Raw genomic sequence first — 6,404 nt, forward strand, 5'->3', positions numbered from 1 at the left:
TTGACTGGTATTCGTTTGCCATTCAGCTCAACTTTGACAGACTTCCCCAAACATCCAGCAATATCAAACACTCGTTTACTCATTAAAGCAACCACATCGCTCTCCAACTGAGTCATGTTAAACTTCGTCAAATCTGGTTTGAATGTAACCTTCGTCCAGTTCTCACTCTTCTTGCACTTGGTTATAACTGGTTCAGACTTCTTCCCCATATTGTCCTCAAAGACCTAAATCATCACCAGTATTAGTTAATGAGTTCCTAAACGAAACGCCAGAGATATGAAACAACAACCAGTAAAACTTCAGTTCCTAAACGAATCAACAACACAGAAGCAAGACACGAATCAATACCTGCTTATACTTCTTGAGTCTCTTCCCGTCAGCAGTCTCTATGACGAACTCAGTAGAGAAGATATTAGTAAGCTTAGCACCATAACCGTTTCTTCCACCAGTGGTCTTCTTCACATTATCATCGTAGTTACTACTCGTCAACAAATGACCAAAAATCATCTCAGGCACATAGATACCTTCTTCCTGATGAATCTCCACAGGAACTCCATCTCCAGTGTTACAAACACTAATCAGATTCTGCTCAACATCGATCACAACTTGAACAGAATCCATCGACGGATCTCTCTGTTTGTTATCAGCGGCGTTCACGAGAATCTCATCAAAGATCTTATACAATCCAGGAACGTAGGTAACAGGACGATAAACCATCTCTTCATTCTCATACACCCAAAGCGATTGGGTGTGTTTCTTAATCGATCCGATGTAGGTATCAGGACGGAGAAGGATGAGTTCCAGCTGCGATTTCTTCTGATACATTTCCTCGATCGTCTTTTCGGCGGCGGCGGCGGCGGCGGCTCGAGGTTTCGCGACATTGGCGTTGTTGCTGGTTTCAAGCGGGAGCTTGGTAGCCATGGTAGCGAGTTTCTGAGGGAGAAACTTGACAGTAGATCCTCAGATTTAGAAGCGGAAGAGAAGCGATTGTAGAGAAAACAGATCTATGAAATTAGGGTTTTCGCGAAAGTAGAGAGGGTGTATCGTTTTCTTTTGTTTTTTGAAATTGGGAATTTGGGTGAGAGATATAGAGGGATTTTAATTCTCTGACCCTTTTACTCCAATTCCATTATATTTAGCCCCAAATAAAAAAGGGAAAATAGACGAGACACAAATTTAAGGGAAAATAACTAGAATAACTCACAATTCGATTGGAAAACTAGATTAACTCAACATTTTTGTATAATGACCAAAAAATCTTGTTTTGATTTTTTTTATTAATCATAAAAAATAGAAAAAGGAAATAAGAGTTGTCAAAAAAAAAAAAAAAAAAAAAAAAAAAAAAAAAAAAAAAAAAAAAAAAAAAAAAANTAAGACAAAAAGAACAAAATCAATCGAACATTTTTTTTCCACATCTCACTACCTCTCCCTTCTCCGGCATGGGCAAACAAAATCAATCCCACATTTTTTTGTGAAGTCTACTCAGAATCAACTGTATTTAGGTCTAGCTCTGATATTTACTATCTTCGGGAAGTTGTTGGAGTCAAAAATTACATGGCCAAGTGATAAAATTATTTTGAACACTAATGCTGATTTACAAAAGACTAATGGATCAAACTTATTTTCCGTATTAGTCAATTAACAGAATAAATTACAATAAGATTATTCTCAAATCCATATTGTATAAAGTTTGTTTCATTTCTAACAATTATGAATTTATGTCCTTTAAACAATGAAATTGACAGAAATTTAAAAATATTCAAGAGTGATTGTAGAAAAAAACAGAATGCAACTTGAAAACAAATATGTCATTATATAATCCATACCTCTCATTACAAAATTCAGAAGAAAAAATTCTGTCATAACATAAAACCATCTCTTAAAACATAAAATAAATCTGTCACAATATAAAATAAATCTGTCAAGTCATTCTAGCAATTACTTTTCTCTGTAATAAATCTGTTATTACACGACAAATTTCAGGAAACAAAAAAAAAATCTTTCATAACATAAAATAAATCTGCCATAACATGCTACACCAATGTTATCACTGTAGGTCAAACTAGCAATTTCTATTTTCCAATAAAAAATCTGCTACCACTCAGCAGATTTTATGTTGTTGTAACTAAAAATAAATTTGTTATCATTACACGTCAATCTAGTAATTATTTTTTAATCAACAAATCTGCCATGTTATGACAAATTTTCATCGTTTTAACAAAATCTGCAACCACTACAAAAAAAAATCAGCCACAAATTATAATTTTTTTGTTATGTATTAGGAAAGTCTGTTGTGTCGTCAATAATAAATCTGTCATGAAAAAAAAAATCTGCTGAAAAAAAGAAAAACTGTCGCAACCATTTTGAATAAGTCTACCAACTAAAATAAGTCTGCCGAAGAAAATCTGCCATTGAAAATAAAATCTGTTACAAACATATAAATCTGTCACAACTTACGGCAGATTTTTTGATTTTTTTGTCCCTATTGCTGGAAAAAATCATTAAGGATATTTTGGTATTTTATTTTTTCCTAACAAAGCAACAAATGGTATTTTAGGTATGAAAATAACTCAACTAACCTTTATATTTTAGGAGTTAGTTTAGTAAATAATCTCTTAATTTGGGTTAATCTAGTAACTTTCCCAATAAAAAACATATATATATTTTAATGTTTATTTTTGTTCAGATAATTAGTAAAAGACTAATAAATTTAGAATTTTTGACATAATTACAAACCCGACTCCATTTTGGATCTAGATCCATATTAGTTCGAATATCCATATTAGTTCGAATATCCATATTAATTTCAAATCTTTTAATCCTCAAATCCTTCGATCCATCTCGAAACCCTAATTTCTAATTTCATTCTCTCTTTTTTTTCCTCGTCTTCTTCTTCTCCGACTTAGGTGGTTCCAACTTGGGTCAACGGCACAGAAGAGGATCAGTCTCGTTGGATTCCAGTTTTCATCTTCTTTTCTTCTCTCTTCTCTCGAAACTCTTTCGTCTTATTCCTCTCTTTTCTCTCAAACTCCTTTCTTCTTCTCTTTGGAGAAATCTACCGTGAGAAATCGAATTTCACCGTTCGTTTCCTCTCAGCTGCCGGTTATTGTAAGCCATTCTTTTTGTTTCTTTCTTTTGATCCCTAATTTCGACTGATTGTTGGATATAGATATTTGAATTGTGTGAATAAGGATATGAATTTTGTGAGTTCTGAGTTTGGGAATGTGTTTGTGAAATGTGTTAAAAACGCATTATATTTCTTATACTTATGTTGATAATGAGAATATGTGAGTTTGTGTTTGTGTTTGGATTGAGTTTGTGAGATTGTGAGAGTTTGAGTTTGTGAGGTTGTGTGAGTTTGAGTTTGTGTCGGATTGAGTTTGTGAGATTGTGTGAGTTTGTGTTTGTGTGTATGTTCAGTTTGTTTTTTTATCTCTTGTTGCTTTCAATAATGAGATTGTGTGAGTTTTATGTAAATAATGAGACTTCTTTTTAAAGTTTAATTTTAATTTGTTGTTGTAGGTACCTATCCCAATAATTATAACCATAGGAGGATCTAATGCAAGAGGTACTCCAAGCTCACCCGCTATTAGATTCTCCGAAAGACTAAAGCAATTGGAGAAACAAGGTGAAAATTTAGTGGATGATGTCGTTGAAGATCAAGTAGGTGAATCTGCTCCGGTGAATTCATCACCTATCCACCATAAACATGTCTCTGACCAGGAGGTAATTAGTATATCAATCTTTTATCTCTATTATAGTAAAAGAGAAGTACAACTTGCATTTCAGACGAAAATGCCCCTCTCGAAATTAGACTGAAGACAAGACATTAAGGTTAAATGAGACATTTCAATATGATGGGTTGGGTTTAAAATTAGAAATAACCCGGAAATTATTAATCGGATATTGTAACAGAATTATCACTTTCTCGACGGACCTACTAACGGCTCCCGTCAAACGAATAATGGGCTATTATGGGCTGCAAAGAAAAGGGATGCAAATAAGTTAGTCTATATTCTTATAATCTTATCAAGTCAAACGATTAAATACATTGATTACGCTATTCAATCTCATAACTTAAATTACTTAAATTATTTAATTTGACAGATATCAATCTTTTAATAATATTCCAAAATCTTACTAAGACGCATTTTTAGTTTTGTAATATATTCCTAATTCAAAATCTGATTCAACTTCTATCCTTAACTACTCCTACATTATATATAGTCATTGTTAATAATATATTACCTAATTAACTACGAAGATTTCGATCCCACATTACGAATATACCCTAAATTATACTATCAATACGTGACGACTTCCTATAAATACGATGATACTAATCGAAGGTTCAATCATCATACCTTCTTAACTTTCTCCTTTCTATATTCTTTCAAGCCTTCTTCAATGGCAGCCGCTCTCGTGCCTATCACAGATTTACAGTACATTAAACCATTCAAAACAGGCTGGAGAATTCAAGTAAACCAATTGTGAGTCTATAGAAATATAATATAGATGAGCTACTCTTTCTTATTATTATTATTCATATATAATATAGATGATCTACAAGTTTTCTAATTTGTACTTCAACAATTTATTTGTTAGGTTACCAAAAGAGGTCTTAGTATGACATGTTCTTGAAAATAAGCCAGAAGAAGAATTGGCTCTCCGACTACTTTCTTCTGCTTCCACAAAAGAGAATCATTTAGATGTGTTCTTAAAAACACAAAAGTACCAAAACTAAATCGATTCAACTGATTAAAACTGTTTATATTATTCTTTTGTTTTGGTAAAAAAAACTGTTTATATTCTAAAAAATATATTTTAAAACCTCTATTTAGTCGTCTCTAAAGTCACAAGTACTAAAGATCATCTTTCTTATACGGGGAGAAAATTTTGATGTCTTTTACAAAGAGGTCCTTCAAAGTGGTAGATGCTTGGAACAAGGTAAATCACTCTTTACTTTGGAAATGATTGTTTATTTTTCCATTCATATTGTAACTCTAGTTTATAGTTGTCCTAATCTCAGGTTACGACTGAGATAGTTTGAATACAAGACAATTTCTTTTTTTTCAGCAGTTGTTCAAATTCGGTCATCCATCTAAAACTTGCACGAGTATGTTCATATACGATGGAATATCTTTCAATTAAATGCTCTAATCTAAAGCTCAAATATTCTCTTCTATCTTAAGTGAAAGTGTTTTTGTTTGTTTCACTAATACTTTCGATATTATTAAGTGAATGTTTCATAATAAGAATACTAATAACTATATAGCATCAAAAGAATTAAATAACTGACCTTTTTATAGTGCTTCCATTGAAAGAGTTGACTGTAGAGAGTCTGTTTATTCCAGATTTTCCAAGAACTATAGCTTCCCAAGAACTCACTTGCCACATTAATTTAACTGTTTTTTTTTGTTATAATCTTCTGTACTGTTTTCAAAACTTCTCAATTTGTATATCCTGGAATTGAACAAAACAATATGAATGGTAATTAGATTCCTATAAACGCTGTACACAAAGAGTATACCTATAAAATTGAAACAATCTAAAAAAAGCAATTCGGAATCATAATCAACTTACCAAGGCGATTGAATTAATTAGTCCGTTCGATAAACTCATGGGTCAAAACTGAATTCTCCGACTGATAAACACCGAATAGATTTAACTAATTGCAGCTTCTCTCCTTTTCGGATTTAATACTTTACAGAAAATAGATTTGGTGGATTAATGAAGTAGTGAATTTGATTATACGGTGTAATTCGAGAATCAAAACTCTAATTTAGGGATTTGAGGTCGAGAGAATGAAAGATGGTCGTTCAAAACGATGGAAGATGTTTTTTGGTGAGGAAGAAGAAGTGGAAAAAAAAGTTTGTTTGTTCGGATATCAAGACGGAGGAAAAATATAAAAAATTTGACCAAAAAGGCCAACGAAGCCTAAATCGGAAATGTCTCCAAATTTAGACCCAAACCCAATATTTTATACAAACACCATTTTAAATATATAGCCCAATCTTATTTACTTACAAGTTAGTATAATATATTTTAAAAAAATGCAATTAAAATTCATAAACTAAAAATTCAGTATATATAAACTAGCCATGAACGTTCGGTTTAATCGGGTCATCTGGATCAGGTTATTCGGTTTAAGGAAAATTCGGTTTTCTCATTGTACAACCGAATAGACCCAAATGTCGGTTTTCTAAAAATTCCACCGAATAGACCCACCACCGGATGTCGGTTTAACAATAAAAAGTTTGTATACTTTTTGACAATAAATAAATTATTATTTAATTATATTTATATCCCATCAGATTATATGCTTCACTCTCTTTTGTTCCTTTTAATTGTATAAAATCCATATTTTCTCCAATATAAACGATTACTCTATTTTAATATGTTTT

General features: G+C 32.0%; 1 long non-coding RNA gene and 1 pseudogene across 1 annotated transcript; both read right to left on the reverse strand.

Annotated features, from left to right (window-relative positions):
* LOC104747025 overlaps positions 1-1,122 on the reverse strand; it is a 5,469-nt pseudogene extending 4,347 nt beyond the window's left edge.
* Positions 3,728-5,869, reverse strand: LOC104747026. The gene is made up of 4 exons (XR_761077.1): positions 5,584-5,869; positions 5,300-5,463; positions 4,365-4,426; positions 3,728-3,979 (listed from the first exon to the last, which is right to left on the reverse strand). It is a non-coding gene; the product is annotated as an uncharacterized LOC104747026 (long non-coding RNA).

This window comes from Camelina sativa, chromosome 15 (assembly GCF_000633955.1).
Source record: "Camelina sativa cultivar DH55 chromosome 15, Cs, whole genome shotgun sequence".
Classification (NCBI taxonomy): domain Eukaryota; kingdom Viridiplantae; phylum Streptophyta; class Magnoliopsida; order Brassicales; family Brassicaceae; genus Camelina; species Camelina sativa.